The sequence below is a fragment of the Oratosquilla oratoria genome, chromosome 28 (genome assembly GCF_046742065.1).
Source record: "Oratosquilla oratoria isolate Oo_2021 chromosome 28, ASM4674206v1, whole genome shotgun sequence".
NCBI lineage: Eukaryota > Metazoa > Arthropoda > Malacostraca > Stomatopoda > Squillidae > Oratosquilla > Oratosquilla oratoria.
In genome coordinates this window covers 42,236,845-42,255,800 of record NC_134804.1, presented here as the reverse complement: position 1 = coordinate 42,255,800, position 18,956 = coordinate 42,236,845, and the positions used below count along the sequence as shown (strand labels likewise).

Genomic DNA, 18,956 nt, shown 5'->3' with positions numbered 1-18,956 from the left:
GTATGGTTCCCTTGGGCACATTTGGAATGAGTGTTTCCACACTCTGCGCCGACGGCAAGTATGTTCTTATTAGAAGGCACCCGTAAGATCGCAATGATCACCGCGGTTTATTTACCCTTATGCACCCTTGGGATGAACACTGCCGTGTTCGGTGCAAACAGCTTGGTACTCTTCCTTAAAGAAGCTAGGATATTTATAGTCAATCCCATGACTGATCTACCGTTTCTAACTAGGACAATTGTAGTAACCACTACATTTGGTGACCCTGGAGTGACTATTGTTTATCCCGTACTCTGCGATCACGGGTCCTGAAGGGGTAATTACACGTGTTGGCTACAGAACACTACAGATGGTGACCCTGGAGTGACTATTGTTTATCCCATACTCTGCGATCACGGATCCTGAAGGGGTAATTATACGTGTTGGGTACAGAACACTACACCAGTTTCATGGGTTCTGGCCCATTAACAATAAGTATATCTTAATTGAATTGTCAGGTTTGTAGCGCCCAACAATCTCAAAGCGGCCATCCTTACTTCGAATCTCTGATATAAGGTCGTAGGACAAAAGCTCATAATCATACCTAACCTAGCATAACCTAATCTAACAAAACATAACCTAATTTATCTTAACCTAACCTAATCGAACCTAATTTGACCTTAGCTCATACCCTAATATAAACTAACGTCAACTAATCTAACATGACCTAAGCTCATAAACCTAACCTAATCTAACCTAATTTGAACTAACCTAGCCTAATTTAATCGAACCTAACCGAACTTAACCATACCTAAAATTTAATCTGACCTAGCCTAGCCAAACCTAACTTAACTTAACCTTACCTAAACTAACCTCATAATCTAACCTAACCTCATAACCTAATCTATCATAAGCTCATAATCTAACCTAACAAAAACTGAATTAAACTAACCTAACTTAACCTGACTTACCCTAAGTTCCTAACTTAAACTAACATGACCCAACCAAATCTAACCTTACCTAACACAACATAACCCAACCTATCCTGACTTAACCTAACCAAACTTAACCTAACCTATCCTAACTTAACCTAACCGAACCTAACGTAGCCTAACCTACCTTACCCTAACCTATGTTGTTCGACTACAGGCCTAATTTAACCTAACTTAACCAAAATTAACAAACCTAATTTTAACCTAATTTAACCTAACTTAACCAAACCTGACGTAGCACCTAACCTAACGTAACCTAACTTAACCCAAATTAACATAACATAAACCTACCTTAACCTAATTTAACCTAACTTAACATGAACTAACCTATCCTAACCATACATAACCTATCCTAACCTAGGCTAACATAACGTAGCCTAACAAAACCTAACCTAAGCCAAATTACCCTATTCTAACCTAACCTAACAAAACATAACCTAATCTTACTTATCCTAACCGCTTAACCTAATCCATGCTAACATTAACTAACCTAGCCTAACTTAATCTAACCTAACCTAACCTAATATACCCTAACCTAACCTTACAACCTAACCTAACCTACTTACCCCAATACAACATAGCCTAACCTACCGTAACCTAACATAAACCAACCTAACCTAACATAAACTTAATCAAGCTGCCCTGATCTAACCTAACCTAAATAAACCTAAGATGATAACCCAACATAACATAACTTAACCGATCCTAACACTGTATAATCTAAACTAACTTAACCTAACTTAACCAAAATAATCTAACCTAGCCTAACCTACCTTAACCTAACCCAACCTACCCTAGATTAACCTAATCAAGTTGCCCTAATCTTGTACATTTGCAGTTGGGATCTAAATTGAAGGTTTGGTGAAACAAACGAGATGAAGTTGCGTTCCTTTTTAATGTCTCAGTATTCTCCATTTTACAAACATGGAGCAACCTCCGAGCAAAACTCTGGGGGGTTGCCATATTCTATTTACAACGATAAGTTGGTAGTTGCCACTACACAACTAAATATATATATACATACATATATATATATATATATATATATATATATATATATATATATATATATATATATAATTTTTTCCTATATCTACAAATTGAAATGAATGTAGTGAGTCTGGACACTCGGTATCCATACATGGTATATATTTACATAAGTGTTAGAACCAAAGGGACCGTGCTGCAGCTTACCTTCCATATCGTAAATCAGCTTTATTTTGAGCTTAGTCACGGTGACCCGTCCTATCAGTACTTCAGCATACTAAAGTGCTTTGCCCACAGGCACTGTGCTGCAGCTTACATTCTATATCGTAAGACAGCTTCATTTTGAGCTCAGTCACGGTGACCCGTCCTACCACTACTTCAGCATGCTAAAGTGCTTTGCCCACAGGCACTGTGCTGCAGCTTACATTCTTTATCGTAAGACAGCTTTATTTTGAGCTCAGTCACGGTGACCCGTCCTATCAATTCTTTAACATGCTAAAGTGCTTTGGCCACCGGCACCGTGCTACAGCTTACCTTCTATATCGTAAGTCAGCTTCATTTTGAGCTCAGTCACGGTGACCCGTCCTACCACTACTTTAGCATGCTAAAGTGCATTGGCCACCGGCACCGTGCTACAGCTTACCTTCTATATCGTAAGTCAGCTTCATTTTGAGCTCAGTCACGGTGACCCGTCCTATCAGTACTTCAGCATGCTAAAGTGCTTTGGCCACCGGCCCCTTGCAGCGGTTTACCTTCTATATCGTAAGTCAGCTTCATTTTGAGCTCAGTCACGGTGACCAGTCCTATCCGTACATTAACATCCTAAAGTGCTTTCCCCACCCAGGACCGTGCTGCAAGCCTACCTTGTACCTCGTAAGTCAGCTTCATTTGTAGCTCAGCCACGGTGACCCGTCCTATCAGTACTTTAACATGTTAAAGTGCATTGCCCACCGGCACCGTGCTACAGCTTTCTTTCTATATCGTAAGTCAGCTTCATTGAGACCTCAGTCACGGTGATCCGTCCTACCAGTACTTAAACATGCTCAAGTGCTTTGGCCACCGGCACCGTGCTGCAGCTTACCTTCTATATTGTAAGTCAGCTTTATTTTGAGCTCAGTCACGGTGACCCGTCTTATGAGTACTTTAGCATCCTAAAGTGTTGCCCACCGACATCGTGCCGCAGCTTACCTACCTATATCTTAAATCAGCTTCATTTTGAGCTCAGTCACGGTAACCCGTCCTATCAGTACTTTAGCATGCTAAAGTGCTTTGGCCACCGGCACCGTGCTGCAGCTTACCTTCTATATCGAAAGTCAGCTTCATTTTGAGCTCAGTCACAGTGACCCGTCCTATTAGAGATTTAAAATGCTAAAGTGCTTTGTCCACCGGAACCGTGCTGCAGCTTACCTTGTTTCTGAAGTCAGCTTCATTTTGAGCTCAGTCACAGTGACCCGTCCTGTCAGTACTTTTACATGCTAAAGTACATTGCACACAGTCACCGTGCTGCAGCTTACCTTCTATATCGAAAGTCAGCTTCATTTTGAGCTCAGTCACAGTGACCCGTCCTATTAGAGATTTAAAATGCTAAAGTGCTTTGTCCACCGGAACCGTGCTGCAGCTTACCTTGTTTCTGAAGTCAGCTTCATTTTGAGCTCAGTCACAGTGACCCGTCCTGTCAGTAATTTTACATGCTAAAGTACATTGCACACAGTCACCGTGCTGCAGCTTACCTCATATACCGTAAGTCAGCATTATTTTGAGCTCAGTCACGGTGACCCGTCCTATCAATACTTTAACATGCTAAAGTGGTTTGCCCACCGTCACCGTACTACAGCTTAACTTATATGTTCTAATTGAGCTTCACTTTGAGCTCAGTCACGGTGACCCGTCCTATCACTACTTTAACATGCTAAAGTGGTTTGCCCACCGTCACCGTACTACAGCTTAACTTATATGTTCTAATTGAGCTTCACTTTGAGCTCAGTCACGGTGACCCGTCCTATCACTACTTTAACATGCTAAAGTGGTTTGCCCACCGTCACCGTACTACAGCTTAACTTATATGTTCTAATTGAGCTTCACTTTGAGCTCAGTCACGGTGACCCGTCCTATCAATACTTTAACGTGCTAAAGTGGTTTGCCCACCGTCACCGTACTACAGCTTAACTTATATGTTCTAATTGAGCTTCACTTTGAGCTCAGTCACGGTGACCCGTCCTATCAATACCTTCACCCCTTCCATACAGTGCCGCATACGTAGGCGGCATGAGGAGCAAGTGGATACGCGAGGCTGCCATTTCGGCGGCTTGATTATATTTATTGTAGTTGCCCCTGCGTAATGACATTCTCTCTAAACCAGTGGTTCCCAAACTTTTTTCTGTCATTTCCCCCTGCACCCAGGTCAACTATCCAGATTTCCCCCTTCATGTGTAGCAGGGAAAGAGTAGTTGAAATACACTGTGACTATTTACTAATTTATTTTTCAAATGTACAAATATACTGATAAACAGGCATTCTCTCTCTCAGACATGAGAAAATCCATCAGAGATTTTTTTTAGTTAGTAGGTAGTGTAATTATTTCCCCCTGGTAGCTTCAAATTTCCCCCCAGGGGGAAATTTCCCCCAGTTTGGGAACCACTGCTCTAAACTGTCTTCATCACATTTTCTATGGTTATCAATATTCACGGGTGAAAGAGAGAACGATCGATATAAGCGGTGACTATACTTTATGATGCGAGTATTATTACGACACTCTCTGGAGTAAGTTTGGGCCAAATCGGAGACATGACGGTTTTTGTCCAAATCCGTGGGTTAACCCCTTTGGTAATTTTGAGGGTCATTTTGGCCACTTGTCCCGATTGGGTCACCACCTCAGCTACAGGTCGAGGGCCACCAGGGCTCTTGCGGATCGCACTTAGATACTGCTCAGGCTAAAAGTACGGGCGCCAACAGGCGGAAATGAGAGGGGAAAATTACACAAACACAAACAAATTTGGCTGGTCGCCACAACCTCGCCCTTGGGTCCAGGTTCCCCACGTCTACCTCGCTGTGCCCTGTGGACGACTCTCTCCCTCTGGAGTAAGTTTGGGCCAAATCGGAGACATGACGGTTTTTGGCCAAATCCGTGGGTAATTTTGAGGGTCATTTTGGCCACTTGTCCCGATTGGGTCACCACCTCAGCTACAGGTCGAGGGCCACCAGGGCTCTTGCGGATCGCACTTAGATACTGCTCAGGCTAAAAGTACGGGCGCCAACAGGCGGAAATGAGAGGGGAAAATTACACAAACACAAACAAATTTGGCTGGTCGCCACAACCTCGCCCTTGGGTCCAGGTTCCCCACGTCTACCTCGCTGTGCCCTGTGGACGACTCTCTCCCTCTGGAGTAAGTTTGGGCCAAATCGGATGGTTTTTGGTCAAATCCCTTTGGTAATTTTGAGGGTCATTTTGGCCACTTGTCCCGATTGGGTCACCACCTCAGCTACAGGTCGAGGGCCACCAGGGCTCTTGCGAATCGTACTTAGATACTTCTCAGGCTAAAAGTTCGGGCGCCAACAGGCGGAAATGAGAGGGGAAAATCACATAAACACAAAAAAATTTGGCTGGCCACCACAACCTTGCCCTTGGGTCCAGGTCCTCCATGTCTACCTCGCTGTACCCTGTGGACGACTCTCTCCCTCTGGAGTAAGTTTGGGCCAAATCGGAGACATGGCGGTTTTTGTCCAAATCCGTAGGGCACAGCGAGGTAGACGTGGGGAACCTGGACCCAAGGGCGAGGTTGTGGCGACCAGCCAAATTTGTTTGTGTTTGTGTAATTTCCCCCTCTCATTTCCGCCTGTTGGCGCCCGTACTTTTAGCCTGAGCAGTATCTAAGTGCGATCCGCAAGAGCCCTGGTGGCCCTCGACCTGTAGCTGAGATGGTGACCCAATCGGGACAAGTGGCCAAAATGACCCTCAAAATTACCAAAGGGGTTAACCCACGGATTTGGCCAAAAACCGTCATGTCTCCGATTTGGCCCAAACTTACTCCAGAGGGAGAGAGTCGTCCACAGGGCACAGCGAGGTAGACGTGGGGAACCTGGACCCAAGGGCGTGGTTGTGGCGACCAGCCAAATTTGTTTGTGTTTGTGTAATTTTCCCCTCTCATTTCCGCCTGTTGGCGCCCGTACTTTTAGCCTGAGCAGTATCTAAGTGCGATCCGCAAGAGCCCTGGTGGCCCTCGACCTGTAGCTGAGGTGGTGACCCAATCGGGACAAGTGGCCAAAATGACCCTCAAAATTACCAAAGGGGTTAACCCACGGATTTGGACAAAAACCGTCATGTCTCCGATTTGGCCCAAACTTACTCCAGAGGGAGAGAGTCGTCCACAGGGCACAGCGAGGTAGACGTGGGGAACCTGGACCCAAGGGCGAGGTTGTGGCGACCAGCCAAATTTGTTTGTGTTTGTGTAATTTTCCCCTCTCATTTCCGCCTGTTGGCGCCCGTACCGATTTGGCCCAAACTTACTCCAGAGGGAGAGAGTGTCGTAATAATACTCGCATCATAAAGTATAGTCACCGCTTATATCGATCGTTCTCTCTTTCACCCGTGAATATTGATAACCATAGAAAATGTGATGAAGACAGTTTAGAGCAGTGGTTCCCAAACTGGGGGAAATTTCCCCCTGGGGGGAAATTTGAAGCTACCAGGGGGAAATAATTAAACTACCTACTAACTAAAAAAAATCTCTGATGGATTTTCTCATGTCTGAGAGAGAGAGAATGCCTGTTTATCAGTATATTTGTACATTTGAAAAATAAATTAGTAAATAGTCACAGTGTATTTCAACTACTCTTTCCCTGCTACACATGAAGGGGGAAATCTGGATAGTTGACCTGGGTGCAGGGGGAAATGACAGAAAAAAGTTTGGGAACCACTGGTTTAGAGAGAATGTCATTACGCAGGGGCAACTACAATAAATATAATCAAGACGCCGATATGGCAGCCTCGCGTATCCACGTGCTCCCCATTCCGCCTACGTATGCGGCACCGTATTGAAGGGGTTAACATGCTAAATTGGTTTGCCCTCCGTCACCGTACTACAGCTTAACTTACATGTTCTAATTGAGCTTCACTTTGAGCTCAGTCACGGTGACCCGTCCTATCAATACTTTAACATGCTAGAGTGCTTTGCCCACCGCGACGCATCTTATGTTCTATATCGAAAATCACTTTTTTTTTTTTTTTTTTTTAGCTCAGTGACGGTGACCCGTCGCCTCACTTCTTTTACATGCTAAAGTGCTATGCCAAACAGGATTGTGGTGGTTACAATCTAAATTGTAATTACAAGGGGTTCATTTTTAACTCTCTTGGTGGCCTACCGCCTTATTACTTTAATTTGCTGAAGTGGTTGCCCACCAGGACTGTGGTGGAACTTACATTCTATGTCGTAAGTCAGGTTCACGTTGAACTCGTCGCGACGACCCGTCATATCAGGGCTTTAACATGCTAAAGTAATTTGCCCATCAAGAATGTGGTGAAGCTTACGTTCTGTATCGTAATTCAGGTACAATTTGAAATCATTCACGGTTACCCTTCGATTCACTTTTCTATATCTAGAAAGTACAATGTATAGACTGAGTCTGGCCACACTCAGTATCTACGCATGGGATATATTTACATAAGATAGTAGTCATAAAAGAAATGTTGCATGTATGCTGATCAATGAAGTGTTGATATATGTTGATCTGGTGGGTTGGTAGCGCTGGACGATGTCTATTGCTCTACCAGGTGTTTGGGCGTCGTCCGAAGCGCCTGGCTCCTCTCACCACGGTCAGGTCCGATGACAATGGAGGATCCCTTGGGAGACAGGTCCGAACACAATAGAGGGACCCTTGAGAGTTGTCTGAAGATGTCGGAGATCTCTCTCACTCCACATGCGTGCGTGCGTGTGCACGCTAGACATCTAAAGGATTTACTCCCGTTCAATCATCTTGCAACAATCTAAACCTAAATAAAACTAAGCTCATGTTCCAAAGTAACCTATATTACCCGAACCCAATCTAAGCTTACTTAACAAAACCTAAGCTAGTTTAGTCTATCCTAATCTAACCTAAAATCTTAACCTAACCTATCCCAACTTAATCTAACTTTACCTTAGTATAACCTAACCTACTTACCCCAATATAACCTACCATAACCTAACTCAACCTAATCTAAGTTAACCTAACCAAACTGCCCAGATCTAATCTAACTTAAAACTAAGCTCATAACACAACATAACCTAACTTAACCTAAGTCAGAATAAGCTAACCTAACTTAACCAAAATAATCTAACCTAGCCTAACATAACCCAACCTACCCTACATGAATCTTATCAAGCTGCCCTGATCTAACCTAACCCATGTAAGCCTAAGCTCAACCATACATAACCTAAATTAATCTAACCCAATCTAAGCCAACCTATTAAAAACTAACCTAAGCCAACTGAGCCTATCCTAACCTAAAAAAACAATCTAATCTATCCTAACCAACTTAACCTAAGCTAACTTTACCTAACCTAACTTAATCAAACCTAAAGCTTCCCTAACCTAAGCTCATAACCTAACCTACCTTAACCCTAACATAACCCAGCCTAACCTAACATAGCTGCTGTCATCTAACCTAATTTATATAAACCTAAGCTTATAACCCAACATACCCTAACCTAGCCCAATCTAACCTAACTTAACCAAACCTAACAACTTTTCCTTACCTATCTTAACTTTGTCTAACCTAATTTAACCTAACCTATTCTTAACTATCCTAACATTATCTATTTTAACACATATGCTTTCAACCAAACCTAACCAAATCTAACTTAACCTTACCTAACCTATTTTAACCTAATCTTACCTAATGTAACCTAGCTTAACCTAAAGTAACCCAACTGAAACTAACCTTATCTAATCTAACCTAAGAAAACCTGTAGGAAAGGTAGCATGGAAAATAAAAGATTAACCTTACCAATCCTAATCTAACCTATTTACTAAGGACTTTTTCCCCCTTATAAGGGAGGTAGCCAAATCAAAGGCATTTCCATCCATTCCACTCTCATCCACCACCCTTTTCTCCCTCTCATCCTAGCTCCTTATGGATGACGGGTCATCCCTGCATCCCGCCCACAGCCCTGAGTCAAAATCAATGCAGCAAGACACAGCACATCCACAGCAAGGCCGCTTCACTTGATTAGTGACCCACCCCCCTTCTCCGTCCCCTCATAGAGAAGTTGGGGAGAAATCCCATTGGGCCGCGTCAAAATCTCATTCATACTTTTAACCCCTCCCCATTCTCACTCTTCCTTTCATCACAGTATCATTTATACACAACTGTTCTCCACTTGCCCCTATCTCCTGCCCTCTCCCTTCTTTGCAAAACAGGCATTACCCTTTTGTTCTAAACCCCTTTCACCCCATCTATCCTTGGTCGTCACTCCCTCCACAGAATGGATGGAGTGATGGGACTAGGGATCCTACTCTCTGTAGCCCTGAGAGGTACATTCCTATGAAAAGTCAAGGCAAAAGAGAGTCTGAGATGAGTTTTCTAAACAGCCCCAAGGTTTGGGTCTTTACCTAAGTTAACCTAACCTACCCTGACCTAACTTAACATAGCCAAACATAACTTGACCTAACCTATTGCAACATAACTTAACCTAATGAAAGATAAACTAGCCTAACCTGATCTACTTAAACTAACCTGAGCTCATAACCTAATCTAACCTCACTTAACCTAACATACCCAAATTAACCTAACTTAACCTAGCATCACAACCCTAATCTACTCCAACTTAATCTATCCTAACCTAGTCTCATAACCTTAGCTAACTTAAAACCTATTCTGACCTATCCCCTAAATTAACCACTTTAACCTAACCTGACCTAATTTAACCTAAGTTAACCTAACCTATGCTCATAACCTAACACAACCTAATGTATCTTAACATAATCTAACCTAAACTCATAAGCTAACCTATCCTAAATTAACCCAACTTAATACCACCTAATTTAATGTAATTTAACCTTATATAAATTAACCTAAATTATCCTAACTTAATGTAACCTAACCTAGCCCTAATCTAATCTTACCCTAATATCCAAATCTAACTTAACCTTAATCTAAGTTAACCTAACCAAACATAACTTCATTCTTAATCGAGGTTTAATTTACAAAATCCCTTGTTATCTTTTTATCATTAACATTTTTTCTAATCCATATGTAAATTTAAATTTTGTTTTATCAGACATACTCCATCCTTCATATACTGGCCTAACCTAAACACATTCAATCTGTTCATACACATTTGAGTCATGCCGCAGAATTATGGATTTAGTTTCTCAAATATTTTGCAATTCGTGTTTCTTTATTTCTATTGTCCTTATTAGATTTATGCGTGTGTGTGTATTTACCTAGTTGTAATAGACGGGAAGGGAGCTATGCTCGTAGTGACCCATCTTCGTATCTTTCAGCACCTAGTTTGTTCTTAAATTCTTGTATGGTGTTTGCACACACTGTTGCCTTATCCAATTTGTGCGTGTGTGTGTGTGTGTGTCTTAAAATCATTCCTTGTATTGAGTTTACCAATGTAACACCTCTTGTTTTTTCCAGGTGACCACCAAGCGGCTGTGCAACAGGGAGGACTGACTAGCCGCGCTTCATCTGGCCTCCCGATGCAGTATTGCATCATCATCACCATCGTCCTCTTTCTCTCCCACATCTTCTCGACCACTTCAACTCTCGGGGCGGCCATGTCAATCTAAGCTAATTGCGAGCTGCGAGTGCACGCACACGCATGTATATTTGTACTGTATGTGTGTGTGTGTGTGTGTGTGTGTGAGTGTATGTGTGTTTCTTCAAGCCCTTGAACCCCTAGGAGTATACAAGAGCTCCAGAAGTGTGACAGACTCTTCTACTCCAGAGACTGAGAAGAAAAGACGAGGTAATAGGCACATTGGCTTTCCACAGGTTCGAGTGACTGATGGTTAAGTGCCATGAAGTGTCATGAAGTACTCTTTGTGCCACGCGAGTGCCACTCCTCCCGTTGTATAATTAGAGTTTGGTGTAATCACATCGTGCATATGAACATGCCCCGCCTCTTACCTGTGACCTGAAGTTTATGAAGCTCTGAAGAACAAATAACAAAAAGAAATTCTTTTCGAGAAATATTAACCTTTCTAACTGGTGATACGTTTCAGAGTTTGTTATGGCACTTGACAGATAACTTTATATAGTTTGATGATAGGTGCATCCCCAATAAGAACCAGGTCATCATTAATTGGTAATACCTTCTTCATGACAAAGTCTGATGCTGTCACGACGAAATCTGTAAATTGTCTTACCTTGTTAAGAAGTGACTTAACTACTATAAACGACCACATGGCACCGAAGTCTTTGTGATGTTAAAACTATACAGGTAGTTCTTAATTTATGCAATATATAAGGACCCAGAGACATAGTGTAAATAAATTGATAAATTAAATGGGGTGAGGGCAGATGGTATCCACTACATAAAACTCTAGACCTAACTCATGTTAATTCAAACAATTGGCATAATTCACATAAAATGTAAACCAAATTCACATAGAATAAATTCACATAAGTTAAGAACTACCTGTAGATGAGTTTAAGCGAGGCTGTGTTGGATGAACACGTTTCAAGAATAACGGCCACATCCGAGGTAAAATATTCATAACCAGACCACAATATTAAAAGACACACAAGTGTTGGTCTGCGAATGAGTTGTCATGATGATATTATCATCATTAATGCATTGTCGTGAAACTACCATCTACATTAATTCAACGTTATGATGAAGCTACCACTATTGTTAATGCATTGTCGTGATAAAGAAACCACCATCAAATGTGTTGTCGTGATGAAGAAACCACCATCAATAATCTGTTGTCGTGATGAAGATACAAGCATTGTTATCACATTATGATTTGACTGAAAATAAGGACATGATTAAGAATGTTCCATTTTGCCTCAGACTTTGTGAAACCTATATCTTTTTATGAGGACATCATGGAAATGAGAATTCCCCTGATTACATTTATCCGTGCTTGAATGACAACTGTAGTGAGAAGGACTTTTTCCTTTCACTTTTCTTTTCAACATCTTACCCCCACCCCCAAAATACTTAACCATGTATGTTATACAAAGTTTAGGTGTACTAAACACTACTTTCAACTACCCAAGTAAAGCCCAATGGTCACTATAATGAAGGTATTCAGTTGACGGGGATCTCCGAGCCTTAAATGGGTTAAGCTCCTCTCTTCAAGTGTCGTTACTCCGTTCTTTCACTCAGAATTGAATTACAACTCACGGAAATCCTTTTCACAGTTATTTAAATGTATATCACTGAGGTTGCTTCGGATCCTGAGTCTGGCAAATGACGCTGGGAGTGGGAACTTATGGCCAGTTGTTGCAACTCGGCTCTGTTTCCGACATATAGATGGGCACATCACCAGGAAAATAAAATCCAAATGTGTAAAATGCCATAATGGATTTTGGACAAAGTTATTGTAACTGGGCTGCACAGGTTTCCAGGCGATCAAGTGAAAATAGAAATAAGACGAAGAAAAGAGTTTGGATAAAAGATAGGAAGGTTGATGAATTTTTTTTTATATTTTCATGCCATTTTTGAACATGAGTCTACTTGAGTTTCGTTTTATGATAATCCCTGTACAGATGTCATGGCATCTGACCTTCTCAATTTCCGTGTAAAGACGTACAATATCTTTCTGCATGCCATTGTTTCAGATTTCTGACACTATTCCTATGAAAAAAATGTCAAGAAAATATCCTAACCCTTGTTTGTGGTATATGTATAATTGATCTAACATGTTTAGGCTCAAAACATTTCAACAGGCTTAATTTGTAACATATACACACAAAGTTATCAAACAATACATTCTTAGGCTCAGGACACTTCAACACTTTTATTGATAGGATACAAATCACAGTTCTTTATTTGGTCATAATGGCTAGCAGGAATTTGAAAAATGCAATGCTTGAGCTCTCAAGAGTTAGGCAAATAAGAAAGAACATAAGAACATAAAAAACGATTAGACAACTTTATGGATGGGGATGACAGGTGGTGATGGATACGGAGCTGCCTAGTGTAGGCCTTATGGTCTTTTGCAGTCTCCTTTATTTCTTATGTTCTTATGTTCTTAAGAGTTAGGAAAATAGGAAATGGTTTGTGATGATGTGACCAGTGTGATCACAGCTTAACAGAGTATCTGTGGAAAATACTTCCTCCATGGGAGAAAAGAATGAAGCAGAATGTAGTGACTCAAGGACTTCTACCACCACCAAGACTTGAACTCACAACTGACCAGGTAGCCAGTAGTTGATCCTCAACAACTATTGCATTTTGTCAGTAGTCTGCACCTCTATCCTTTGAGGCAATATTGTGCCGAAGGTAAAGGAGGAATAGTGGATAAAAGTGGCCAGTATTTTACCCTGAGTGGATATGTGTAGGATGGAGGATGGGAGACTGCCCTGGGCTGCACTTCATATGCGGCCAGAAGGTAGAAGACCAGTGGGTGGATAAACCTAGAAAAAGATGGATAGAAAGAGTTAAGGAAGCTTTGGTGGTTTGAGAAGATATGACAGAGATACTGCAACATGAAGTCTACAGAGATATATAAAGATGGAGAGAAATTAGGAAATGAGGACCACTGGAAGAAGAGAGGAGATTGGAGTCCAATCGTAAAAGAATGTTACATCATTTTATTCCGTAAGGGTGTCGCTTAAGTCCCCTTAATGTATTGACTGCAATAAAACAGTCATTACTCCACCAGAGGAATACCCCTGACCAAGACAGGGCTTTATTTTTGGTCAAAATTCAAATTCCCATTCTATGCTTAAAGACTGAACGAGGGCACAAAAAGCCTGAAATACTATAGAAAATAGTGAATATGAGTCTGAATCAAATGTGCTCATAATAATAAGAGATTGATCACCCTGCTCAAGAAGTTCCATCTTTACCTAAGGAATCTGAGGCATTGAAAAGTGGTGATTGGGGTTTGTAATACACAGAAACGGAAGAGTGGACATTATGAAGCACTGGAACCACAAAACTACAGGGTAGCTCAAAATAATCTATCATTCAGTGTATTTGTATATGTTTCCCATGTTTATCAGGAACGAGTACCTTCCAGAAAGATTTTACGAACTTAAGCAACTTTTCCCAGGCCTATCCTGTAGCCACCGCATATAAAGACACAATTATTGCAACTGTAACAGTTGCAGTATCTATAGGACTTACTGTGCTGTGAATGAGATCTAAACCAAAGACTACAGAACAGCATAATCCACTGTGAACATCTCGGCAAGAAATGCCTAGTATGACTACACAGTGTGAATTTTGAAGCCATCGGTGTTTTGTGCAAAAAGGCTCATGACAGACTGACTGACCTTAATGTACCTCAGAGCGACCTGAATTAAGGTAAGCTTACAGGGTCAAAAATTTAGTCATAATGGATTTTCTAGTGTGTATAACTTCTTATTCCAAGATATCAGAACAGTTCTATTCTCTCTCATCCAATATCATTAATGCATTTTGGGTTGGTGGAAATGTGAGGTCAGCTTACGCAGAGGCATGGAGACTCAGTACTGTAGTAAGATCCCAAGATTACACAAAGGCCAGATACCTTTTGACGGAATCCGTTATCAATCAACCTTAATTACCAAATATATAGGTTATACCTCCATATCAAGTTTGCTAATTTGGTTTAATGCCTCATATATTATTTGGCCCTAGGTTTCCGCTGAAATACGAAATGGTTATCCGATGCAGGAATGCACATCACAGTCCATCTGCAAGCTGTGGCCCCGAGGCAATTAATTCCTAATTGTTAGCGACTTGTCAACTTTTTTTTGTTACTTTTCAATTTTCCACCCTCCCACAAGGATAGCCATATATATATATATTTTTTTTTTGTCTTTTTCGTATTTAGACCCATTATGAGCAGAATTGTATTCAAAGACGAAACAAATACATACATTAGTGTATGTGATTTCAGTTCTTACCTTCAAAGTTAATGTGCGCACACACACATATACACAACTGTAGTTCCTTTCTTGTATATCACAACTAGGTACATACAGTTAGGTAAACACATACACACATGAATACACATAAAATACACAAACACACCTACAGCATTACAGGACTGCTTACAGTCAAATGCTGTAAGCATTCCTCAACAGACCGACCGGAGACTTTAGAGCTAGCTACTAGTGAAGAAACTACTCATTAAAGTTCAAAATCTGTATAGATGCTGGAAGAGAGTGACATCCCCTATTTTGTATATAGGCATCGTTATCTTTCTATCACTCGTGTTTTGTTTTTACGTAGGAAATGACTATTTTCACAAATTCAAAAAAAAAAAATTATGGGACTTGTAGGCTGGTGGACATCAGCAAAGGTTCAAACAGTGGTTTGAATTTGTGCAGACAAGTCATACCAAAGCAAAGATTTGCCACACTAACCAAGACGTAAAGCTGACTGAACATGCAGTATTTGAGGAGAACCGCACATGCTGTCTCTACATAAGAACCAGTTCCTAGCTGACTACATACGGTTGACAAAGGGATTCCAGTCAACTGTATATAACGTACGAAGCAAGCAATGCTCTCAACTGCATTTTAAGGTGTGTGACATTAAGAGGTATTCTTGCAAATAAAAGGTACAAGGTGTTCAGCTATGTGTAAGGGGCAGCTTATGAGGGATTATTAACATTGTCCTTCAGCAGGATGGTTTGATACATGTTTTAAGTTGAACACAACGAGTGACCACGTAGGAATTTCAAACAGAATGTATGCAAGATGAGATGCAGTGCGGAATACTCTGCTGTTTTAATGTGCATATGGGGACATAGGAAGATTCCCAACTTGATGTGTGGAAAGTGTGACATTGGAATGTCCCCAGCAGTTCAGGCGTGGCTGTTTATATGTTGACAGCGAAGAAATCTTCGTAAAGGAAAGATGCCAATACTCTGGAAATAAATATTTTTATATGTATGTCTCTCTTCGTTTCATTTGTCTCCTTTGTATCATCAATGGTGTATACATATACAGGTATATTCACTTATTTGATCTTGGCAGTCCTACAACATTTAATAGTATACCCAATATCAAGTATGTACAAGTGATCAGTATGGAGGTTCATGAAGAAAAATACAATAACAATAACAATGTTAGGTAAGATGAATTTATGCTAATTGGGTGCAAATGTGGCAGGAAAAGGTGGAGTAAAGGTGGAAGTAGAATGTAGATTGAGAGAAGCGAGTAAATGCCTAGGTGGATTAAAAAGTGTAATGAGGAATAGAAATTTGGGAATGGATGCTAAGAGGAGACTGTATGAAGGAGTAATTGTGCCAACAGCACTGTATGGAGCAGAAACATGGAACATAAGAGAGGAAGAGAGAAGGAGCTTGAATGTGTTTGAGATGAAGTGTCTGAGAAGTATGATGGGGGTTACTAGGCTAGATAGAGTGAGAAATGAGGAGGTGAGGAGGAGAACGGGGGTGGAAAGGGAGTTGGGAGATAGGGTTGATGAAAGAGTATTAGGATGGTTTGGACACATGGAAAGAATGAGTGAAGAAAGACTAGTAAAAGAGGTATGGAAGGCAGATGTGGAGGGAGTGAACATGAGGGGACATCCTAGGATGAGATGGATGGATGGGGTGAAGGGGGCTTTGGGGAAGAGGGGAATGTCTGTTGAGGAAGGACGGGAGAGGACAGAAGACGGGTGAATGGAGAATGGTTGTATATGGAAGATGTTGTGATGCATGAGGTGGAATGGACGGGGGGATGGGGGGTGAGGTAGTGTGTGTGAGCAAAATTTTGACGCAGCCCGAAGGGATTTCTCCCCGTCCTCTCCTTTATATGGGGGGACGGAGAGGGGGGTCGCCGATTTAATGAAGCGGCCTTGCTGTGGATGTGCTGTGTCTTGCGACACTGCTTCTGACCCAGGGCAGTGGACAGGATGCTGGTATGACCCGTCATCTAGGAGGTGCTAAGATGGGAGGGAGGGTGGAGGGGTGTGGAGTGTTTTCAGGGATGAAATGGGTGGGAATGATTTTATGCCTTTTCCTTTTTGGCTACCTCCCTAGTAAGGGGGAAAAAGCCTTGGTATATGTATGTATGCATTTATAATTATGTCAACATTTCTGAAGCAGTTTTTGTTCAACATTTAGCCAAAATACATACATACATATATACCAAGGCTTTTTCCCCCTTACAAGGGAGGTAACCAAAAAGGAAAAGGCATAAAATCATTCCCACCCATTCCATCCCTGAATACACTCCACACCCCTCCACCCTCCTGGATGACGGGTCATCCCTGCACCTTGTCCACTGCCCTGGGTCAGAAGCAGTGTCGCAAGACACAGCACATCCACAGCAAGGCCGCTTCATTAAATCGGCGACCCCCCCCCCCTCCCTGTCCCCTTTCCTGCCACATGTGACCACAAATACCCAAAACTATCCACTTCCACTAGCATCTCTCCTTTAAGACTTACTTCTAACTTGTTGTCATACTGTCCCCTTGTACATTTCATCACCTTTGACCCACATTTACCTTCAACTTTCCCCTATCATATACCCAAACTCCATCACTAACTCCTTTAATCCCCCCCTATGACCCTGTCACAAGCACATTGTCATCAGTAAACAACAACTGGCTAACCTCCCATTCTTCTCAGTTTTCTCTTGACCATTTCCAGTCCCCTACCCATTACCCTCGCATTTACTTCTTGTACCACCCCATCCATTTACACATTGAACAGCCATGGCAACATGACACATCCTTGACTCAGTCCCACCTTTACCTCAAAGCACTTGCTCTCCCCATTTCCAATTCTGACACAGGCTTTATTACTCTCATGAAAACTCTTGACTGCCCTTAACAGCTTTCCCCCAATCCCATTGTTAGGACTGGCTGGAAGGCAAACGCAGGTAATGAAAATGGGATTTATTTAGAAACTGAAGTTGGGCACCAATAGTAATATGTCTCGCTCTAAGTGCAAGAAAAAAGGGGACGGGGAGAGGAGGAGAATGCAAAAGAGACAGTGAGCTAGCCTCACAGCATGATGCTCCAAAGCAATCTGAATCTATGGTGATTCCAACCAGTTTATATACCCAAGTCAGGTAATGATCCATGCTCTTAACTGGCACAAGGTCAAAGTTGACGCCTGGAAAGTCAGACGCAAAACATTCTCAAGCCGCTGTCACCAAGAGGAATACGTAGGGCTGGTACTGCATGTGTGTTCCTCAAAGAACCATTCTCTGTCCTGACACAGCTGGCTGAAGTGCAGGTTAGTCATCATGGGACCAACAGGGTCTGATCTTGGGCTGGTGAATTGCATGTGTGTTTCCTCAAAGAAGCTTTGTTTGATTCACAAAGCTGCACATGACTCACACAGCTGGGCAGTGTGAGCGATTCCCTTGGGGCCTTGTGGGTCAAAGGTCGTCAGATGGGGCCAGGACTGGGGGAGGACATCTTCCCTAACACCCATATATCTACAAAACCTCCCAGTGTCTCCCTGTCTATCCTGTCATAAGCCTTTTCCAAATCCATAAAGGCCCAACAAACATCCTTTTCACTAAAACTTTGTCACACATCTGCCTTACCACAAAAAGCTGATCCACACAACCACCTATCACTCCTAAACCCACACTGTTCCTCATCACTTACTCACTCTGTTCCTCTCCATTAAAACCTTTCCATAAGCTTTCTCACCTACACTCGACAAACTGACCCTTCTGAAACTATTACTCTCATTTGTCCCCTTTTTCCCTTGTACAACAGAACTATACAGGCACTCCTCCAGCACTATACCCTCACCTAGGCACACATTAAACAACCTCACTAAACAGTCCACTATTACTGTATCTCCCTTCTTCAGACAATCCAGATGACGCCCATCTAACTCTGGTGCCTTGCCTTACCTGCTCTTATGATTTTCAAAACT

At 41.9% G+C, this 18,956-nt stretch overlaps 1 long non-coding RNA gene across 1 annotated transcript in view; it reads left to right on the top strand.

The window, feature by feature from the left end:
• LOC143040341 (uncharacterized) overlaps positions 1-16,006 on the top strand; it is a 31,938-nt gene extending 15,932 nt beyond the window's left edge. Inside the window, exon 2 of the long non-coding RNA XR_012967709.1 lies at positions 10,579-16,006. This is a non-coding gene — a long non-coding RNA (uncharacterized LOC143040341). The remainder of the gene's footprint in view (positions 1-10,578) is intronic.
• The last annotated feature ends 2,950 nt before the right edge of the window (positions 16,007-18,956 follow it).